Source organism: Diceros bicornis, chromosome 5 (genome assembly GCF_020826845.1).
Source record: "Diceros bicornis minor isolate mBicDic1 chromosome 5, mDicBic1.mat.cur, whole genome shotgun sequence".
NCBI classification, from domain to species: Eukaryota; Metazoa; Chordata; class Mammalia; order Perissodactyla; family Rhinocerotidae; genus Diceros; species Diceros bicornis.
The window spans coordinates 5,468,484-5,492,292 of record NC_080744.1 but is presented as its reverse complement, the minus strand read 5'-3'; the positions used below and the strand labels follow the sequence as shown (position 1 = coordinate 5,492,292).

The 23,809-nt window shown below is 37.5% G+C and overlaps 1 long non-coding RNA gene across 2 annotated transcripts in view; it reads left to right on the top strand.

Annotated features, from left to right (window-relative positions):
* Positions 1 to 18,193: 18,193 nt before the first annotated feature.
* Positions 18,194 to 23,809, top strand: part of LOC131405635 (uncharacterized) — a 95,833-nt gene continuing 90,217 nt past the window's right edge. For both annotated transcript variants that reach the window (XR_009219985.1, XR_009219986.1), the window contains exon 1: positions 18,194 to 18,340. This is a non-coding gene — a long non-coding RNA (uncharacterized LOC131405635). The remainder of the gene's footprint in view (positions 18,341 to 23,809) is intronic.

Sequence of the window (23,809 nt, the reverse complement as noted above, 5' to 3'; positions counted from 1 at the left end):
TGTTGTTTCCTCTGTGCTTTGTTCAGATCCCATGGATAACTTTTGAGACTAATTAGGAGAGTTACTGAAGTCTCAAGTAGGACCATAAAGATATTCATAATTATGACTTGACAGATAATGCTGCCCTCCTGAATTGTTATCATAGGCAGGTTGGCTCCCCTTGGTGTCATCTTCTGTTTATAGCCCTGGACTAGAGTGCATTTGGCTATGTCTCTAATCTCTTTACTACGGCATCAAAGAGTGGATGGCTGAAACTTTAAAATGAATCAACACACGCACACACACACACACACAAGAAAAAAACGGAGGGTAACAAAGCTATCAGAATAGAATGTGATTTAATTTCCTTTTCATATAGGTGGGTATATTGTTTTTTTCACGAACAGGGAGAGGATGGACAATGTTTGCATTTTATAATTTGTATCTGAAATGAAAATATATCCACAATTCAGCAGCAGAAAGGCAATGTGCCCAAGGGATGTTGGTTTTGATATTCTTAATTAAGAAATCCACCAGAGTCATGTTTGGAAAATTTGTTCCACTTCTCTGAGCTTTAGTTTCCCTTTTCTAAAACAAAAATGCTAGAACTCTTTGTCTATCATTAGACTTTGTGAAGACTAATGAGGTAAAACTAAGGTAGAGGACAACATGAATAAAATTGAGGAAATGGTTTTAGGAGCCTAGAACCAAGATTTTAGGAGTAATTTCAATGAACAGTGACCATCCAGGAGATGGGAATATCTTCTAACATAGTGTTTAAATACAGTACATGAAAGTTTTCATACTTTGGGGGAAAATTATTAGAAAAATTTTTACCAATTTATACACACTGTTTATTTGTTTGGGTAGAATATTGTGATCCAGATTTCTTTGGGTATAGGGTTTTCCAGGTATATTTTCTCCTATGATTTTACTTTCAACCATTTTGTTCCCTTAGTTTCTCCACAGCTTTATTGAGGTATTAATTTTCACACTATAAAATTCGTCCGTTATGAGTATACAAGTCAATGAATTTTGGTCAATTTATAGAGTTCTGCAACCATCAATCCAATTTTAGAGCATTTTGATCACTCTCAAAAGTTCTCTCAAGCAGGTGATTTCTGGCCCCATCATTGTTTTACTTTTTGTCTCTATAAATTTTCCTTTTATGGACATTTCATATAAATGGCATCGATATGTAGTCTTTATGTCTGGCTGTTTTCACTTAGCGTGATGTTCTTGAGATTTGTCCCTGTTGCTGCCTGTGTCAGTGATCCACTCCTCTTTACTGCTGAATAGTATTCCATGGTATAGATATACCATATTTTGTTTACGTATTCACCTGTTCATAGACCTTTGGATTGTTTCCAGTTTTGGGCTGTTATGAATAATGCTCCTATGAACAGTTGCGTACTTGTCTTTGTGTGGACATCCTTCTGGGTAGATTCCTAGGAGTGTAGTGGGCCATGTGGTAAGTATATTTTCAGCTCCTTAAGATACCACCATGCTATTTTCAATAGTGGCTGTGCTACTTTACATTCCCACCTGCAGTTCTCAAGGGCTTCAGTTTCTCTACATCCTTGTTAACACTTGGTATTGTCTGTCTTTTTGATTATAGACACGCTTATGGGTGTGAAGTGGTATTTCACTGGGATTTTAATTTATATTTCCCTGATGACTAATCATGTTGAGCATCTTTTAATGGTACAAATTTGTTCATGATATCCTCTTATTATCTTTTATCAGTTTTTGGGTTGTGTAGTGATATGTCTTATTTCTTTCTTGATACTGATAGTTTGTGTCCTCTTTTTGTTCTTATCATTCTAGCTAGAGCTTTATAATATCTCTTGATTATTTTGAGAGAAGAAGCTTTGGAATTTATTGTATTTCTATTGTATTATTTTATAATTAATTAATTTCTTTTTTATCTTATCTTTACTATTTTCCTCCTTCTACTTATTTTGAGTTTAATTTTCCTATTAAAATTTTTTTTAAAGTAGAAGATTAGGTAATAGATTTTGGATCTTCCTTTTTCGCTAATATAAGCAATTATAGCTATAAATTCATCTCTAAACACAACCTTAGTTGCATCTCATAAATTTCGTTATGTTTTGTCTTCATTTTCATTTAGTTGAAAATATTTTCCACGCACACGTGGAAGAATTTGCATCTTGCTTTTGGTGAGTGGTGTGCTCTGTAAACATCAGTAGGTCAATTGGTACGGTAGTATTTTTCAAGTCCTCTACGTCTTTATTGGTTTTCTGTGTACTTTCCTTCATTACTGAGAGAAGAGTATGAAAATTCTAACTGTAATTTTGAATTTTTCTATTTCTTCTTTCATTTGAACTACACATTGTGCTTAGTAATGGAGTTGATTTTCGTTCTGGTGCAAGCTCCTTATCCTAACACAGTAACAATCAGTTATCAGAGCAGCGCCAGTACATGGGTCACATTTTGGGTATCTGTTTTGGAATCACTAGTAAACTGTGATGGACATGCAGAAAGCCTTCAAAGAACTATGCATTTGAGACTTCAAAATGAACAGGAGGAAATTTTTATATGAAAATGAGACTGGTTAAATAACTAAAAGTGACTGAAAGTTATTTGAGATGCCACTAAGGGAGCCTAATGTCTAATGAGAAAGAGAGGATCCGACAGATCATAGGTGGTTGCAGTTATTAAAAAATAATGATTTTATTTTTACAGCCTAATGAGTTAACATTCCCTACTAAAATAATTACACTTGGTATAGAAAATCCTCAGCTTAAGTGGTTTAAATTTAAGCCACCTCAGTTATTACTTAAATACTCAACTTACAGAAAACTGAGGCTTAGAGAGTTCAAGTTCACATAGAGAGAATGTGGTGAAACGGGGATCTGAAATCACTTTGCCTTTCTCCAGAGACCTTGCTCTTAACCACTTCACTATGCCTCACTCTTTCTCTAAAATTAGGAGATCCTTGGCAAGGCCATCTATTTCTTGCAGTGTATAAGAATACCTAAAGGTACCTTAACTGAGAGCCATTCCTTAATATTAAAAGTACCCTTTTTTCTGATTCCATGACACCAAGCAACCTTCTGATAATTTGGCTTCCTCTGTAATTTTCCCACAGGAAGGAGGTCGGCTGGTCATGTCAACATGGACATTTGGTATAGATGATAGATTTATTTCTTACTGTGAACTACTGCCAATCTGCTTTACATTGGTCTCTGGGAACTGGTCCTAGAGAGACTAATAAAAATCATCTTTATGAACCGGCAAGGCTGAGGATCAGACTAAACCGTGTTGGATTCACCAAGATAAATGCTGACCAAGTGGTGCCCTGTTGGAGCTGGTACCTAGCCTTCCCTCAACCACACTGTTGGTAAAATGCCATGGATATTTAAAACCACAGCACTTATACAAGCATAAAAAAGATAAGAAAATAAAAATGAGTGAAGGAACCAGGACAAAGACAAAATAATATGTAAAGAGAGGAAGAATAGGTTAGTATACAAAATACACACCATTGGATCTGATATATTGCTAGTGACAGGCTGTAAATTTGATTCTGTGCTTCTTACAAGGCGAATCAAAGTGGGGAATCATGATAAGCTAAGGATTCATAACAGTTCTTTTCTTTTTATCTATCCCTTTCTGAAATAACACAAGTAATATATGAATATTCTAGAAAAATTAAAAAATGGTTAACAATTCTTTTTGAATCATATGTAATTCCACCACCCTGAGCTAATCATTTTTAACATTTCAATGTGATTCAATGTTGGAAAATATTTATTTTTCCAACTTCCATTTATTTATACATATATTAAAAATGGAGCCAGCCCTGATGGCCTAGGGGTTAAAGTTCCAAGCGCTGTGCTTTGGCGGCCCAGGTTCGGTTCCTGGGCGTGGAACCACACCACTTGCCTATCAGTAGACATGCTGTGGTGGCAGCTTGCATAGAAAGACTTACGACTAGAATATACAACTATGTACTGGGGCTTTGGGGAGGAAAAAAAAAAAGAGGGGAAGATTGACAACAGATGTTAGCTGAGGACGAATCTTTCCCAGCGAAAAAATAAAAAAGGACTCATATTTCCCATACTCTTTTTACTTGCCAATATTTTGTGACTATTTTTCCAATAGATATTAATCATTAGTTTTACTGACTACACAGTAGTCATGAATGGATAAATCACAATTTGTTTAACATAATTCTGTTTGACTCAGGTAACATCTTTTTTTTTTCTATTGTAGACAATGCTGTGATGAACATCCTTGTACATCTCTAAACACTTGCCCAATTATTTCCTTGGGATAAAATTCAAAAAGTGGAATTGCTGTATCTAGATAAGATTTGATAGTTGCGTTTTTGAGCGGGGTTTTGAAGAATGAGCTAAATTTCATCAGGTGAAGATTCAGAAGTGAGCAGCAATAATACATTTTCTAAAACCTAAATTAAGTGTGATATTAGGGTCTTTGAAATATAAGGAACATTAAAAAATTTACAAGGCCCAATCTGTGAACCTCTTTTGGCAAATAATAGTTACACCTGTTAAAATCGTGTTAGTGTGAATGTGCAGGGCTAGGTCATTTTCCCAGGATGTCATAGCTCAGCCTGGTTAAAACCCAAATGATGTAATTCATTCATTTCTTCATTTATGTGTCAATTTCCTTAATAGATATTTACTAAATAATTAGTAAGTACAAGTCCCTGTGCTGAGCCAGTGGATACACCAAGAAGATAGACAAGGCTAGAAGTACGCTGGAGGAGGCTATGCTGCAAACTTCCACAAATCTTTGGTTTACGTTTGCTATGTTTTGTTGCTGCAGATTTTCTAAATCAGAATATTTTGATATAAGCCAGGTATATTTGAAAACGTGCCAGTATGATCCTTTTGAAAGCCAGTGATCTAAGAGACTGCTTTCTGTACTATCATTCAATCTCTGTGAAAATATTTTTGCCCTTAGTTTGGGTTTTAATTATAAAGTTGGCATAGAGTTTTCACACTTATTTTATTCCCAAGGCTGTGATCCAGGGTTTTTATAGGCAGCAATAAAAGGTTATCTAGAGCCTTAATTCTTAAGGGGGATTCAGACTTGTTTTTTGAACTTTTCCAAGTACGAGTCCACCGGGGAAAAACAAGAAAGCTGTTGTGGCTGGAGCAGGGAGCACGGCAGGGTCTGAGGACTGAGAGGGAGGAGGGAGCCAGATTACAGACGGCCTCTAAGCTGTGAATTTATGTCTTTATATTTAAATAGTTAGCTCCAAATACCTATTCTTCCATAATTCTACCCCAGACTATTCCAGTTTATATGGAAATTGGAAATTCTATTACACTTTTCATCATGGCATACACTCTATCCCTTAATAATTTTTTTAACACTTCTGTTATGTTACTCGTTTCAACAAGATGTCCTTTGAGGGCAGATTTGGTGTTATAGATAACTTTGCCTAGCATAATTCTGGACCCATAGTAGATATTCCATAAATATTGGCTGATTGTTTATGGTTCCTGACAGGTTGGGAAGAGAACAAAGCAAAAAAAAAAATTGATGAGTAACATGAATGTATGTTATTACCATTGTGAAAATGAAATCATTCACATGAAGACTGGAGAATCAAACTATTTCAAAATTATTTTCTGGTAATTTATGTCTCCCCTTTCAAGCCATGTTTTAATTATTTATCAATTTTTATTTTTAAATGCATCTCTCATTAATTTGTTATTTCAGTAAGAAAGATCTATATTATCTTTCTTCCTCATGTCCTGATTTAATATTCATTTTGTCAAATGGTTTGTCACAGCTCAGATGTTACAGTGAAAATGGGAAGAGTACAGCATTGTTCTGCTATGCTTTTGAGAAACTGCCATATCTTTTATATTAGGTAAATAGACACAGTTTCAAAAAGGGATATACATTTCCATTCCAATGCTTTTCATGCTGATGTTACATAAAGCACATCCTGAGAGCCAAGAATGAATGGGAACTGCTTCTTAAAGAAGAAAGGGTAAAGCAAGATAAAGACATCAAAGCTGTTGCTATTACATTTTATCCTAAAAGAAACAAGAAAGTACCAGGAAGGATCAGAACTTAATGGAAAAGGGTTACTGTTACAGATCCTCCTGAGCATTTCAGAAGGGAGCAGGAAATTTTCAGGGGAGGAGAGACATTTATCCAACCGACAATGGGTCTGTGAAATTTTCTAGTTAATGCAAACAAAGGCAGGGGCTTTAATACCTCTACGGTATCTGATGTTTCAAATATCAGGGAAACACATCTAACAATGCATGGAGTGAAAAACGTCTAGGGCCAGATTTTGAAAACTTTTAAAGACACTTTCAAGATTTCTTGAAGTATGGCTTAGAGTTCAATTCGAACTCATTGAAAACTGGTTTCACTAAGAACCAGCATCAGCATCAACCAGCATCAGTAGATTGTTAGGTCTGGGGTTTCCCGTGGTGCCAGGTATGAAGAAGTGCTTTTCGTTATTTTGTAATATTTCATTTGTTCAACAAGTATTTTAAAGCTCCCACTTTCTGCAAGACACTGGGCTAGGGAATGTGGAGGATTCAAAGATGTTTGAGGTAATTATTATGCCCTTAAGGGGAAAACAGTAGTAAAAAGTAACAATTGCTGACATCTTTAAGAAAGCTTACCAAAAAATTAATTTAAACAAAATCAATGACTTATGATGAGAACTAAAATATCCCACAGTTTTAGTTTTAAGAACTATTTGATTCTAGCTGTACCCCTGTGAAAATTCTCCCTTCCTCCTTTGGCCCAGCACCATTGAGGAGTGTGAGCCCAGTATCTGGAACGGGGACCTGAATACTTCTCCCAGCACCGGGCAGTTTCATGATTTGAGCAAGTCCCATAATCCCCCTCTACCTCAGTTTTCTATTCTGAAATGAGGATAATCAGATTGACTTTACAGGGTTGGTATATGATTAAATAACATTTGCCAAGCATTTAGCAAATTGCCTAGCAATAGTAAACACACATTAAGTGGTGGTTTATTATTTTTTAAAAATTAAATCAACTACCATTACGCCTCTGTTTGGAGTTCTCTAACTGCTTTCCATTGCACTTAGAATCAGAACTGCCCCTCACCGCTCAAGATGGCCCACAGCGCCTTACGGAGTCTGGCCTCCACTTGTCTTAGCGCCTCTCCCACGACTCTTTCCCTATACTCCATGCTTCTCAGCCACCCTGGGCTGCTTGCTGTAATTGAATGATGCTAAGCATCCTCCCTCCAGGGATCTCACAACTTGTTTTCTCTTTTAACTACAAAAACTCTTCAACGAGATTGGTGAGGGGCTAGCTCACGTGCATTTTCACACGGAGCATTTTCAATGAGGTTCAGCGTCAGCACATTTCCTCAAACATGCCTATCAAGCAGTAGTGTCCCAGTCACTCTTTATCCTCCTTGTGCCACTTGGCACTTAAATTCTTTATTTACTTACTTATCTTTGTCATCCCTTCCTCGAGTATGAGTTACAGAAAGGGACTTGAAAGGAAGGACTTGTCTCTCTGCTTAACTGACTATCCCCAGTCCCTATGACAGTGTCTCACACATAGAGACGGCTGACACAGTTTGAATGACTGAAAGCATTTATTTCTATGGATAACAATCCTGTGCTGCCAAACTCTATTTCTAGAAAGAAAGGATAATATTCAAAATTAAGTTCTTTATTGATGGCTTCTGGAATCAACATATTCTCTTTCAATGTATAAAATAAAAGATTGAATTTTGAAGAGTACAGCAATTGTGGATAAGAGCAATTAGCAAATTCAGGTAAGATCTGCTTGCCCTCCTTTGCTGTCCCTCAATTACAAACTTTAATTGTTAATTCTAATTTTGCACCTTAATTATGACTTAGTGACTATTAAAAATAAAAATGCATTTGGAGTTTTAAAATCATGAATCTTGCACTTCATGTTAACAAACATGATAGATCACTACTCATCCAAATATTACTTACTCTTAAAGTCCAAAGAGTAAGTCATAGCTTTATAGTCATTAGCCCACAGTTTCACAAGAAGTCTGTGCTGTCGTGTCTTGTTTCCTAACTGCTTGCTGTGCACACATCTTGGTGAATTCCTCCAGGATGAGGACACATTTTTCTGATACCCCTAGCAGTTGGCGCAGTGTACGACAGTAGAAAGTTTTCCTAAATAACTTCAGTAGAATTGGATTACAGGGTTTAAAAAAACAGTCATCTGTTGGCATTTAGCTGGCAGTTAGACTTGAGATAGAAGATACATACAACTCTTTACTTTTCAAGGTTGAATATTTCACTAATGGAGTCTTTCAGCCTGACTTTTTAGCTTTTTACTGTAAATTAGCCACTCTGCACCAAAGAACGTATGTGGGAGGAGTTTATTTTCTTTTAATTTTGTTTATTTATTTTTTCCCCCAAAGCCCCAGTAGATAGTTGTATGTCATAGCTGCACATCCTTCTAGTTGCTGTATGTGGGATGCGGCCTCAGCATGGCCGGAGAAGCGGTGCGACAGTGCATGCCCGGGATCTGAACCTGGGCCACCCGCAGCGGAGTGCACGCACTTAACCGCTAAGCCACGGAGCCGGCCCATGTGGGAGGAGTTTAAAAGGTGTAGAAGGTGTTTGTAAATTTAAGACAGCAAAACCATTCCGTTTCCTGTTACCGTGGATAAGAAGTTCCGTGAGGTCAGGAACAGGTGAGAAAATTTTTACACAGGAGAGTTTAACTAAATACACGTTTGTAGTACATGGTGTTTGCAATATAAATCACATTATTAAGGTGTCCTCATTAATTATAACAAAACTATTAGATCATTCATTCAGCAAATATTTGTGAACTTATAATATACCAGGCACTGGAGATAAATGAAAGAACAAACGGACAAAAATCTCTGACCAAAGTAATTATTAGTTACTATTTTAGGTATCGTTTAACTTCAGCAAACTTAGTTTCTTCAATGACCTCTACCAAATTTCCCACTTTGTAAATCTACCATGGGCGAATTTAAACACATTGCTTTTTTTTCAATTTGTATTTTGCAAGGATCTGTTGCTTTTAAAGAATTTATAGAACTGGCTACTTGAATAACTAAAGAAATTGAACACCTTACTCTTAAAGAACTGGTACTAATTGAAGGGAAGGGTGCCTACCCATGGAAAAAAACTAAGTAAACATATACATATGCATATCAAAATAGGGATGCAAGATACTGATAAACACCCATGATGTTTAGAGGCAGGCCACTGGACATGAAATCATCAAGTGGGCTATAGGCTACTGAGAAAGTCAAATGCTCATTATCGCTTCCTATGACTGTATACTTTAATTTATCTTGCCATTTCGTCAGAGGCGAAGCTTTAGACAGCATTTTTACGTGATCTCAGGCAAAGGATTCATTTATAAAATAGTTGAAGCTTCTATAATGATGGTAGCCTTCTCTGCATAACAAAATAAATATAGTAGATTCTAGACATTTACAGATTTAAGATACATGGTTTCAACTGTTTGCTAGTGATGTGGAAATTCTTAATATTTTTACTGAAAGAAATTTGAGTGGGTTTCCCTGTAACACTAGGAGCTGAAGAGAATCACTCCGCTAAGTGAGTTTGTCTGGCAGGCACTCAGAATATTCCAGTGTTTTGTTGCTCTAACTCTCCTAACATGATACCAAATTGCCAATTTTGTGAATATTTTCCATTAACTAAGAGAAAAAATTATATCAAAATTTGAACAAATTATGATGTGAGATATACCCAGGAACTACAGGACTGGTTGAAAACAAGATTCAAAAGAAAGAAGGAGGCTGCATTAACATTATATTATCAAAATTGGAGATTTCCTAAGGAATAGGCATATTTTTATAACAATACCAGAAATCTATTATTTGGGGCCCATTTTTTTTTTACCATTTTTTTATTTTTACCATTTTAATATTATATCCTCAGTGATTTGGATTTAGATAAATATTTTTGTATTTTAATTTTTAAGCGTATTTATACCATGTTTACTGTGAGGGTGGCTACTACAACTATTAAACTCTTACAATGATTTGCTTGTTAGTTATTTTATTTATGTAACTTCTTTGAAGTGCAGGAACGTGATGAAATTTTATTGCAAGCATTTTGGCTGTGTTTACATTTCAGTCACTGAAACTATTTCAAAACCTTTCCATTTCTATTTCTGGTCACATCGATAGTGTCAGGATTCACAGCTGTGTTAGCCTTTGCAGCAATAGACTGCACTGATAGTTTAGAAAGAAAAGTTCAAATAACCAGGTATTTGTCGAGTTCTCACTAGACTGCCTCTCAGCGTGCTGCACATGGGGTGTTTTATAATTGCCTCTAGTATCTTACGATCTTGTTAGAGAGGGAGCATTTGTGCACATTGGATAATTAGGATATAGTCCAAGGAGGACGACGAGTTGAATATTAGCAAGCACCAACACACGTGGCAAGGCTAATACAAGCCCTGTGTTCAGGGAAGGATTAGTGGAGGAAGGGAATCTGAGAGCAGATCTGGAAGGCCTGGCTCTTCCTAGAACTTGATAAAGTAGAAAAGAGCAAATGGTCCATAAAATCGGGAGTGGAGCTGTGAGGACAGCACAAGTGGGGTCACTGTGAGAAGCGGAGTGGTCAGCCGGCTGGAGAGGAGGCAGAGGGGAGGGCAGCGTCAGCAATGACCTGGGGCCCGAAGACGCCTGACCTGCCAGGCTTTCCTCGTCCAGAAAGGAGTTTGGACTCCTTCCGTCATGCAGTGGGAGGTCATTAAGGCTCATGAGCACAGGACAGTTACAGACCTGTGGATTTTTTCCCATGGCATGCTTGCAAATAACTTGAAATAAATCCATGTGCATATTTACCCTGATCCAAACAAATATTTAGAGAAGGACAAGAAATTCTGAGTTTGGATACTATGTTACTGGATTTTCTTCTTAGTCTAACATTTTATAAAACTTTTTAGGTGAGGTATAGCTTTTATCTAAGTCTTATAATTTTTTCTTTTCTAAAGACTATGTGCTAAAATTAAAACTTTTGACTTTATAATTTGGTTTAAAAAATGCAGTTCTCCAGAATAATTGAAGATCACAGGATGTTGACCTCAGAGCTATAACATGTAATCCTGAGATAGCCTCTGTATTGAGAATGGGGAATCTGTTTTCTTTTCAGTGTGAATATAGATATCCAAGCAATAGCACACATGCTGTGGCTAGAGCTCTAAAAGTAAAAATGAACTGGAGGTTCTGACCAATATCTACACAATTAATAAAGGACGTTAAAAAATCTGGTAAACTTTAGAAAACCCTGGTAATTGACTGTCTTTGTTTAATTTATGAAATTCTTATTTTTCTAGAATCACAGAGGGAACTCTCTGAAGACAGTAATGTTAAATAACAGAATTCTGCATGGGTAGTGTGACATTTACTCAGAAAAAAATAAATCTAGGACAAAAGCTGAGAAAAACAGTTAGTTGGCAAGATTATATAAAGACTGGGGAAGTATTTTAGAGGACAAAGTCTTTGTCCCTACTGCCTGCAGGGAATCCCTTATGTTCTAAAACCTGTGTATGATGGAAAGTCATTTGAATATTGCGCTATAATACTTCCTAAATATTCCCTAAAGGATTTTTTTTATTTTAATATGTCTACAGGATGTTTCAAGGAATGTTTAATGACATAAGAAAATGAACACAATGTGAATGGAAAGTGGAAAAAAATTGTAAATACAGTATTGTTTCCATTCTGTAATTAAAGTAATTAAAAAAACATAAAAATGAACTTTAGGAACTATATCACAGTGCTTTTTGGGAATTCTTAAGTTATAAGTTATGGAAATTTTTTCCCTGCATATATATATGTATGTATTTTTCAAGTTCTTAGCATTGAACATTTACTCTTTTATACGTGTAGGAGAGGGGACAGTCTAGAGATAGTCACGGCTCTTGTTTTTTTATTGAAGCTTCAGTATTTTTCTCACAGATTGGTATGAATTTTCTGTACATCAAGAAAAATAATCCCTGAATGTTATATTAGTTTCATAAATTAATTTTGCATTATAGTGTTATGGATAGTTTTAAATCACCCTGAATGATGAATTTTTTTCAAGTTCAGGAGTCTGTTGTTCCCATTCTGATTGTGATATACAAGGTGACAAATTTTCACTCATTTTTTTTTTTTGTTAATTTGTTGTTTATTGCAGTAACATTGGTTTATAACATTGTAAAAATTTCAGGTGTACATCATTGTACTTCTATTTCTGCATAGATTACATCATGTTCACCACCAAAATACTAATTACAACCCATCACCACACACATGTACCGAATTATCCCTTTCACCCTCCTCCCTCCCCCCTTCCCCTCTGGTAACCACCAATCCAATCTCTGTCCCTATGTGTTTGTTTATTGTTGTTATTATCTACTACTTAATGAAGGAAATCATGCGGTATTTGACCTTCTCGCTCTGACTTATTTCACTTTGCATTATACCCTCAATGTCCATCCATGTTGTCACAAATGGCTGGATTTCATCGTTTCTTATGGCTGAGTAGTATTCCATTGTGTATATATACCACAGCTTCTTTACCCATTCGTCCCTTGATGGGCACTTAGGTTGCTTCCAAGTCTTGGCTATTGTGAATAATGCTGCAATGAACACATGGGTGCATGTACCTTTACAAATTGGTGTTTTCAAGTTCTTTGGATAAATACCCAGCAGTGGGATGGCTGGATCATATGGTAGTTCTATCCTTGATTTTTTGAGGAATCTCCATACTGTTTTCCATAGTGGCTGCACCAGTTTGCACTGCCACCAGCAGTGTATCAGAGTTCCCTTCTCTCCACATCCTCTCCAACACATGTTGTTTCCTGTCTTGTTAATTATAGCCATTCTGACGGGCGTGAGGTGATATCTCATTGTAGTTTTGATTTGCATTTCCCTAACAGTTAATGATTTTGAACATCTTTTCATGTGTCTATTGGCCACCTGTATATCTTCTTTGGAGAAATGTCTGTTCAGGTCCTTTGCCCATTTTTTAATTGGGTTGGTAGTTTTTTTGTTGGTAAGATGCTTGAGTTCTTTATATATTTTGGAGATTAAGCCCTTATCAGAAGTATGGTTTGCAAATATCTTCTCCCAATTGTTAGGTTGTCTTTTCGTTTTGTTGATGGTTTCCTTTGCTGTGCAGAAGCTTTTTAGTTTGATGTAGTCCCATTTGTTTATTTTTTCTATTGTTTCTCTTGCCCAGTCAGAAGTGGTGTTTGAGAAGATGTTGCTAAGACTGATGTCGAAGAGCGTACTGCCTATGTTTTCTTCTAGAAGTTTCATAGTTTCAGGTCTTACATTCAAGTCTTTAATCCATTTGGAGTTAATTTTTGTGTATGGTGTAAGGTAAGGGTCTACTTTCATTTTTTTGCATATGGCTATCCAGTTTTCCCAACACCATTTGTTGAAGAGACTTTCTTTTCCCCATTGTATGTTCTTGGCTCCTTTGTCAAAGATTAGCTGTCCATAGATGTGTGGGTTTATTTCTGGGCTTTCGATTCTATTCCACTGATCCGTGTGTCTGTTTTTGTGCCAGTACCATGCTGTTTTGGTTACTACAGCTTTGTAGTATATTTTGAAATCAGGGAGTGTGATACCTCCAGCTTTGTTCTTTTTTCTCAGGATTCCTTTAGCTATTCGGGGTCTTTTGTTGTTCCATATAAATTTTAGGATTCTTTGTTCTATTTCTGCGAAAAATGTTGTTGGAACTTTGATAGGGATTGCATTGAATCTATAGATGGCTTTAGGAAGTATGGACATCTTAACTATGTTAATTCTTCCAATCCAAGAGCACGGAATATCTTTCCATTTCTTTGTGTCTTCTTCAATTTCTTTCAGAAATGTTTTATAGTTTTCGGTGTACAGCTCTTTCACCTCTTTGGTTAAGTTTATTCCTAGGTATTTTATTCTTTTTGTTGCAATTGTAAATGGGATGGTATTCTTAATTGCTCTTTCTGCTACTTCGTTGTTAGTGTACAGAAATGCAACTGATTTTTGTATGTTGATTTTGTATCCTGCAACTTTACCATATTCGTTTATTACTTCTAAAAGTTTTCTGGTGGATTCTTTAGGGTTTTCTATATATAAAATCATGTCATCTGCAAATAGTGACAGTTTCACTTCTTCCTTTCCAATTTGCATCCCTTTTATTTCTTTCTCTTGCCTGATTGCTCTGGCTAGGACTTCCAATACTGTGTTAAATAGGAGTGGTGACAGTGGGCATCCTTGTCTGGTTCCTGTTCTTGGAGGGATGGCTTTCAGTTTTTCACCATTGAGGATGATATTAGCTGTGGGTTTCTCATATATGGTCTTTATTATGTTGAGGAACTTTCCTTCTATACCCATTTTATTCAGAGTTTTTATCATAAATGCATGCTGTATCTTCTCAAATGCTTTCTCTGCATCTATTGAGATGATCATGTCATTTTTATTCTTCATTTTATTAATGTGGTGTATTACATTGATTGATTTGCGAATGTTAAACCATCCCTGCATCCCTGGAATAAATCCCACTTGATCATGGTGTATAATCTTTTTAACGTATTGTTGTATGCGATTTGATAGTATTTTATCGAGGATTTTTGCATCGATGTTCATCAGTGATATTGGCCTGTAATTTTCTTTTTTTTGTGTTGTCCTTGTCTGGTTTTGGTATCAGGGTAATGTCAGCTTCGTAGAATGAGTTAGGGAGCTGCCCCCACTCCTCAATTTTTTGGAAGAGTTTGAGAAGGATAGGTATTAAGTCTTCTTTGAATGTTTGGTAGAATTCACCAGGGAAGCCGTCTGGTCCTGGACTTTTATTTTTGGGGAGGTTTGTGATTACTGTTTCGATCTCCTTACTGGTGATTGGTCTATTCAAATTCTCTACTTCTTCTTGATCCAGTTTTGGAAGGTTGTATGATTCTAAGAATTTATCCATTTCCTCCAGATTGTCGAATTTGTTGGCATATAGCTTTTCATAGTATTCTCTTATAATCTTTTGTATTTCTGAGGTGTCAGTTGTAACCTCTCCTCTTTCATTTCTGATTTTACTTATTTGTGCCTTCTCTCTTTTTTTCGTGGTGAGTCTAGCTAAAGGTTTGTCAATTTTGTTGATCTTTTCAAAGAACCAGCTCTTGGTTTTATTAATTTTTTCTATTGTTTTTTTGGTCTCTATTTCATTTATTTCTGCTCTAATTTTTATTATTTCCCTTCTTCTACTGATTTTGGGCTTTGTTTGTTCTTCTTTTTCCATTTCCTTCAGGTGCATTGTTAGATTGTTTATTTGAGATTTTTCTTGTTTGTTGAGATAGGCCTGTATCGCTATAAACTTCCCTCTTAGAACTGCTTTTGCTGTATCCCATAAATTCTGGCATGTCATATTTTCATTTGTCTCCAGGTATTTTTTGATTTCTTCTTTGATTTCTTCGTTAACCCAGTCATTGTTCAGTAGCATTTTGTTTAATCTCCACGTATTTGTGGCTTTTCTGATTTTCTTCCTATAGTTGATTTCTAGTTTCATACCATTGTGGTCAGAAAAGATGCTTGGTATTATATCAATCTTCTTAAATTTATGGAGACTTGTTTTGTGGCCTAATATGTGATCAATCCTGGAGAATGTTCCATGTGCCTTTGAAAAGAACGTGTATTCTTTGGTTTTTGGATGGAATGCTCTGTATATATCTACTAGGTCCATCTGTTGTAGTGCATCATTTAAGGCCAATGTTTCCTTATTGATCTTCTGTTTGGATGATCTATCCGTTGGTGTAAATGGAGTGTTAAAGTCCCCTACTATTATTGTGTTACTGTCTATTTCTGTTTTTATGTCTGTAAATAATTGCTTTATATATTTAGGTGCACTTACATTGGGTGCGTAGATATTTACAAGTGTTATATCCTCTTGTTGGATTGTTCCCTTGATCATTATGTAATGCCCTTCTTTGTCTCTTTTTACAGTTTTTGTTTTAAAGTCTATTTTGTCTGATATGAGTACTGCTACCCCAGCTTTCTTTTCATTGCCATTTGCGTGGAGTATCTTTTTCCATCCCTTCACTTTCAGTTTGTGAGTGTCTTTAGGTCTGAAGTGTGTCTCTTGTATGCAGCATATATATGGGTCTTGTTTTTTTATCCAGTCAGCCACCCTATGCCTTTTAATTGGAGCATTTAGTCCATTGACGTTTAGAGTAGCTATTGATAAGTATGCACTTACTGCCATTTTTTAACTTTTTTTTTTTCTCAGTGTTTTAGTAGTCCTTATCTGTTCCTTTCTTCTTCTATACAGAATTGATGGTCACTTTAGTTTGCCCTCTGTCTGAAAGCTGTACTCTTTAACTCCCCTCCTCCCTCATGTTTTTGATATCATATCTAACCTCTTTGTTGTGCATTTGTATCCATTACGTTCTAATCATGGAAATAGATAATTTTTCCTATTTGTGGTCTTTTCTTTTCCCCTTAAATCAGTCCCTTTAACATTTCTTGTAGCACTGGTTTCTTGGTGACACACTCCTTTAATTTTTGCTTATCTGGGAAAATTTTGATCTCTCCTTCCATTTTGAATGATAACCTTGCCGGGTAGAGTATTCTTGGCTGTAAGTTTTTTCCTTTTAGCACTTTAAATATATCATGCCATTCTCTTCTAGCCTGTAAGGTTTCTGCTGAGAAGTCAGCTGATAGCCTTATGGGGTTTCCTTTGTACGTAACTTGACATTCTCTTGTGGCTTTTAGGATTCTCTCTTTATATTTAATTCTGGACATTTTGATTATGATGTGTCTTGGTGTGGGCCTCTTTGGGTTTATCTTGTTTGGGGCTCTCTGTGCTTCCTGTACCTGGATGTCTGTTTCCTTCCTTAGGTTAGGGAAGTTTTCATCTATTATTTCTTGAAATAGATTTTCTGACCCCTTGTCTCACTCTTCTCCTTCCGGGACACCTATAACACGGATGTTAGTGCGCTTGATGTTGTCCCAGAGGTCCCTTAGACTGTCCTCAGTCTTTTTAATTCTTTTCTCTTTTACCTGTTCACCTCGGGCAATTTCTTCTAGTCTTTCGTCCAGCTCACAGATCCGTTCTTCTGTATCCTCTACTCTGCTTTTGAGTCCCTCTAATGAATTTTTCATTTCCAGTATTGTATTTTTCATTTCTGATTGGTTCCTTTTTATATCTTCCATTTCTTTGTTGACATTCTCACTGAGTTCATCTATTCTTCTCCCCAGATCAGTGAGCATCCTTAACACTCTTAGTTTGAACTCTCTGTCGGGTAGGTTGCTCATTTCTGTTTCACTTAGTTCCTTTTCTGGGGTTTTGTCCTGTTCCCTTACTTGGAATGTATTCTTTTGCCTCTTCATTTTGCCTCTTTCCCTGTGCTTGTGTCTACGTATTAGGTAGGTCAGCTATGTCTCCTGCTCTTGGATAGGTGACCTTATGTAAGTGATGGCTCAGGAGGCTTCCAGTGTGCTTCCCTCAGTTCTCAATGTTCCAGGGGTGACCCCTATGTGGGCTACGTGTGTCCTTCTGTTGTGGCCTGTTTGCTCTCCCTGTAGGCACCCAGGGAGGCTGAGTTATGCTCCTGGCCAGCTGTTGTAATGCTCAGCTGCTTGTAGTTGTTGTGGGCCCTTCAGTCTCTTTATCAGGTGTGGGGAGCCCCAGCACAGTTGGCTGCAAGTTCTAATACCACATTTGTGTTGCAGTATTTCTTTTAAGTGAGTAGGCCCCCAGCGTGGCAGGTTGTTAGGCTCAGGGCCTTACAATTGCTGTAAGCCTCTAGCCTATTTGGTCTCTTGTCAGCTCTCTGAGAATTGCAGCTGGGTGGAGCTGGCCTCAGGTACAGGAGCACCCAATTGTTTCAGGTTTTGGAAGGTGGGGCAAACCTCCTATGTGGGTCTTTGAGAAGCACAAGTCTTCTGCGGCTGAGAAGCCCTGCCACCCACAGGTCCACACACACAGTCAACACAGTCCTGCCCCGTGTGAGTGCCCCGACCTCCCCAAGCGGACCTAGTCTCTCCACGGCGGGAGCCCCACACTCTCCACCCGCTCCTTGTGCACACCCTGCCCTGCTCAAGTCGGCTCAGTTGCCAGGCTGCAGAGAATCCAGTCACCAATCTATGCAGGCCCACAAGATGCCTGAGGGCTTGTTGTTGGGTGGGGCCAGTCTCTAGGGTGGGCTGCCTGCCCTGGATGAGCTGGATTAAATCGGTGCTCTAGAAGGTGGGGCAGACCCTGGGCTAGCAGGCCTCAGGGAGAACTCCAATGGTGTCTGTGTCAGCACGCCCACACCAGGCCACAACAATGGCCGCCGCCAATGTCCCAGTCCCTGGAGAGGTCTCACCCCTCACCGAGATGCACTCAGGGCCTATTAGGTGAGTCTCTTGTCACCAGAGCACTGTGCACCTTTCTTTCTGGTGATTTTAGGGTGCTTCCTGAAACGGGTGAGGTTGCGTGTGGGCCCTTTAAGAGCCAGTTTTAGTTTCTTTGTGAACCGGGTTTTCTGGGGGTGCTCCCCAGTGTTTTAGTAGCAGGCACAGTCAGATATTATGCCGCTGGTCTCGATTGTGCTGGGTCCACAAAATGCCCACAGCGGGGGCGCTCCCCGGCTCAGGGCCCCGTGCCTCCAGGGAGGCTGCGCACCTGTGAGCTGCTCCCGGCGGCCGTGAAGCTGGCGGCTTGTGAAGGCGGCGTTTTTCCTCTCCGGAAGGGAGTCTCTGCCTCTTCCACCTCAGTTAGGATTGTCCGTTGTTGCAGGAGTTCCTCTCATCCAGTTTTCAGTTCTGTCTCAGGGGTAATTTTTCCACGAGTAGTTGTAAATTGGCTGTGTCCACGGGAGGAGGTGAGTTCAGAGTCTGCTTACGCCGCCATCTTGACTCGCCTCCTTCACTCATATTTGATCTTAATGAAAATGTAGATTGTTTTAGTTCAAGTTTATGATTTATATCGGAAAGTACAATATAATGAATGAGTCAAAATTATGAGGCAACAGAGATCTGCCAACTCAGCAATATGTACTGGGTAGGGATGCAGAGAAGTGCATGTTGCTTCCCTTAAGCTACAAATGCTGTTATCATTCAGTATGGAATCAGCAGTGTTCAGTGAGAGGATGGAAAAAGTTTGCAATCCAGGTTGCTGCTTGCTTTATCAAAAAGTTAAAGACCTTGTTATGGTGCATTTTAATAGGCAAATGCTAGAAGCTGGCTAGCTAGGTAATTTCATTTCTCTTGAAGGTCTAGATATTTACTCCCTGAGGATTAGCTGGCTCTGAGTATAGTCTATACATGTAAGAGGCTGTTCACAGAAAAAGAGCTTAAAGATGTGAACTCTATGTACATTGCTGAACAATTCTGTGTTGTTTTTTTAAAGACCCCAAGAGTGAAAATGAGTAGCTCATTGTTTAAAATAGAAAATAAAACAGAACAACACTTATTGTAGAGTAACTGCTGAATTTTTATAGTGAACTTAAGATGGCTTCAAATGCATTTTTAATGTCTTTACAATTTATATTTGCTCTTGGGGATAGTGGAGAAACATCTAAAAAACACAGTAACCTAATTAATATCCTTTAAATACTCTCTTGGGAGTAGGGATGGAAAATTGGACCCATTGGGAGTTCCGGTGTATCTATTTTATGAGAATGGATGTGCCTTGTAGAAAAACTTGGTGCTATTGTGTAATTCAGGTAAAGTCAAAAAAGCAAGGGGATATGAGTTCAGACTATGGTTCTACAGTTAATGTTTCACATGATCCTAGAAAAGCTTTAGCAGAACAGTATGATGGAAAGAACTTTGAATTTTATCTTTTCAGCATATATGACACTGCCTGTGTGATTTACTCTCTCGATTTTATTTTTGTTATCTGTAAAGTGGTGATACTATTGTGTAATTTACAGGGGTTATTGTGAGATTTAAATAAAACATAGAAAGTGCCTAGGACTGTAACTGGTATTTTTTGCAGATTCAGTTAATGGTATTTTATACAGATGTTTGTATGTTTTCTGTCTGTTTAACTCGGGGTCCATGGACATCAAGGGGATAATTGAGGTTCTCCATTTACAGAACTCCCTAAGTTCTATGCAAAATTTTGTGTATGTGCTTATTTCTGGAGAGGGTAGATAGCTTTCAACAGATTTAAAACCTCTCAGTTAAAGTCCTTGATTACAAACATTCATGTTAAACTCTGTTCAATTTAAAAGCAGTTTATCAGGGCCAGCCCCATGGCGTAGTGGTTAAGTGTGCATGCTCCACTGCTGGCAGTCTGGGTTCGGATCCCAGGCGTGCACCGATGCACCACTTGTCAGGCCATGCTGTGGCGGCATCCCATATAAAGTAGAGGAAGATGGGCACAGATGTTAGCCCAGGGCCAGTCTTCCTCAGCAAAAAGAGTAGGATTGGCATGGATGTTAGCTCAGGGCTGATCTTCCTCACAAAAGAAAAAAAAAAAAGCAGTTGAGCTTATAGTCTGGATTAACAATTTATTTGTAGCCAACTTAGAAGTGAAACATTTAGTCCGTAGATAATTTTTTTTTTTTTCTGGTGAGGAAGATTAGCCCTGAGCTAACACCTGCCACCAATCCTCCTCTTTTTGCTGAGGAAGATTGGCCCTGGGCTAAAATCCATGCCTATCTTCCTCTACTTTATATGTGGGACACCTGCTACAGCATGGCTTGATAAGCGAGACGTAGATCCCCTTATCTGAACCTGCGAACCCCAGGCTGCTGAAGTGGACCGCACAAACTTAGCCACTACACCACTGGGCCGGCCCCAATAAATTTTTTTAATATGAAGAGTAAAATGTATTTTCATAAAATTTTCTCAGCTTTGAATTGAATTGATTAGTTGTTTTGTATAAAATGAGACCTTTGCTATGGCTATGAGAATAATAAGAATCTCAAACGTTTCATTTTAAATGCATAATGTAAAATTTATTTACAAAACATTTTACCTTGCCTGATGTTAATATAAAAGGAAAGACTTTTATTTTCTTAAACTCTTTAAATTGTGGTTTTTGAGTCTTTGAATTTTAGATATAATATTTAAGTATTTGCAATATTTAAGGCCTCTATAATTTTGAGACCCAAGTGTATGCTAAATATTTGATGTTTTACTGTTTTCCCGCTTTATTGAGATATAATTGACATTTAACATTTGTGTAAGTTTAAGGTGTACAATGTGATTGTTTGATATATGTATATATTGCGAAATGGTTACCACAATACAGTTAGTTCACATGTCCATTACCTCAATAGTTACCTTTTTTGTGTATTTGGGGGGGGGGAGAAAATTTAAGATATAGTCTCTTAGCAACTTTCAAGTATATAATACAGTGTTGTTAAGTATAATCACCATGCTGTACATTAGATCTCCAGAACTTATTCTTCCTGTAACTGAAAGTTTGTACCTTTTGATCAACATCTCCCCGTTACTCCCACCCCCTGGACCCTGGCAACCACCATTCTACTCTCTGTTTTTATGAGTTCAGCTTTTTCAGATTCCACATATAAGTGTGATCCTGCAATATTTGTCTTTCTCTGTCTGACTTATGTCACTTGGCATAATGCTTTCAAGGTCCATCCATGTTGTTGCAAATGGTGGATTTCCTTCTTTCTCACGGCTGAATAATATTCCAATATATATGTGTGTACATATCACATCTTCTATGTCCATTAATCCACAGATAAACTCTTAGGTTGTTTCCGTATCTTTTGTTGTTAGACTGTTGAGTATATTCTTAGTCCCAGCGATCCTGTGTTCAGCAGAATGGAACCCTGCCTCATCTTTTTTTGTCATCCTCTCACCTTCTGGAGCTATGTCAGACAGTGTTCTGCTGCTATTCATAGCATTTTCATGGCCATATTTTTTGGAAGTGGGTGGCCAGATCCTTCTTCCTAGTCTAAGTCTGGAAGCTCTGCTAAAACCCATTCACCATGGGTGACCCTGCTGGTATTTGAAATCCCAGTGGTATAACTTTCAGCATCACACCAACACACAGGCGCCACAGTATGACAATCAACAGACAGGTGGTGTGGTTCCCTGACCAGGAAACCAACCCAGTGGTTTGGTGCTTTCGCAACCACCAGCTCTCACAGTAGTGAGAGCACTGAATCTTAACCGCTGGAGCACCAGGGCTGGCCTTCCGTATCTTAGCTATTGTGAACAATGCTGCAGTGAAGAAGGGAGTGCAGATATCTCTTTGAGATCCTGATTTTGTTTCTTTCGGATATATACCTTTGGATCTAGCAAGTGGAATTGCAGGTAGCTCTATTTTTAATTTTTTGAGGAATCTCCATACTGTTTTCCATCGTGCCTGCACCAATTTACATTCCCACCAACACTGCACAAGGGTTCCCTTATCTCCACACCCTCGCTAACACTTATCTCTTGTCTTTTGAGGACAGCTATTCTAGCAGGTGTGAGCGATATCTCACTGTAGTTTTGATTTGCACTTCCCTGATTAGTGATGTTGAACATCTTTTCAGGTACCTGTTGGCCATCTGTATGTCTTCTTGGAAAAATGTCTATTCAGGTCCTCTGCCCATTTTATTTGGATTGTTTGTTTTTTGCTACTGAGTTGTAGGATTTTCTTATATATTTTAGATATTAACTCCTTATCAGATGTATGATTTGCAAATATTTTCTCCCATTTCATAGGTCGCATTTTCATTTTGCTGACGGTTTCTTTTGCTTTTCCTTTCCTTTTTAGTTTGATGTAGTCCCACTTGTTTATTTTTGTTACTTGTGTTACTTGGCTTTTCGTGTTGTTTCCAAAAAATTGTTGCCAAGATCAATATCAAGGAGTTTTTCTCTATGTTTTCTTCTAGCCATTTTGTAGTTTCAGTTCTTATGTTTAAGTCTTTAATCCATTTCAACTTAGTTTTTATGTATAGTGTAAGATAGGGGCCAATTTCGTTCTTTTGCATGTGATTATCCAGTTTTCCCTATGCCATTTATTGAAGAGACAATTTTTTCCCATTGAGTATGCTTGGCTCCCTTGTCAAATATTAGTTAATCATACATGCAATCATTTATTTCTGAGCTCTTGATTCTATTTCATTGGTCTGTGTCTATTTTTATGCCAGTATCATGCTGTTTTGAGTACTATAGCTTTGTAATACAGTTTGAAATCAGGAATGTGTGGTGCTTCCAGTTTAATACTTCCTCAGGATTGCTTTCACTCTTTGGGGCCTTCTGTGGTTCCATATGAATTTAGAATTGTTTTTTCTATTTCTGTGAAAAATACCCTTGTAATTTTGATAGGGACTGCATTGAATATATAGCTAGCTTTGGTTAATATGGACATTTTAAACAATATTGCTTCTTCCAATCTATGAACCCAGGATATCTTTCCATTTATTTGTGTCATCTTTTTTTCATCATAGTCTTATAGTTTTCAGTGTACAGGCCTTTCACCTACTTAGTTAGATTTATTCCTAAATATTTTATTGTATTTGATGCTGTTGTAAATGGGATTGTTTTCTTTATTTCTTTTTCAGATATTTCGTTGTTAATGTATAAAAACACAACTAATTTTTGTATATTGATTTTGTAACCAACAACTGTACTGAATTCATTTATTAGTTCTAACAGTTTTTTGAGGAAGTCTTTAGGATTTTCTATATGTAAGATTATGTCACCTGCAACAGACACTATTTTACTTCTTCCTTTCTTGTTTGGATGCTTTTTATATATTTCTCTTGTCTGATGGCTCTGGCTGGGGACTTCCAGTACTTTGTTGAATAGATGTGGAGAGAGTGGGAACCCGTCTTGTTCCTGATGTTTGAGGAAAAGCTTTCAACCTTTCACCATAGTATGATACTAGTGTGGGTTTGTCATATATGGCAT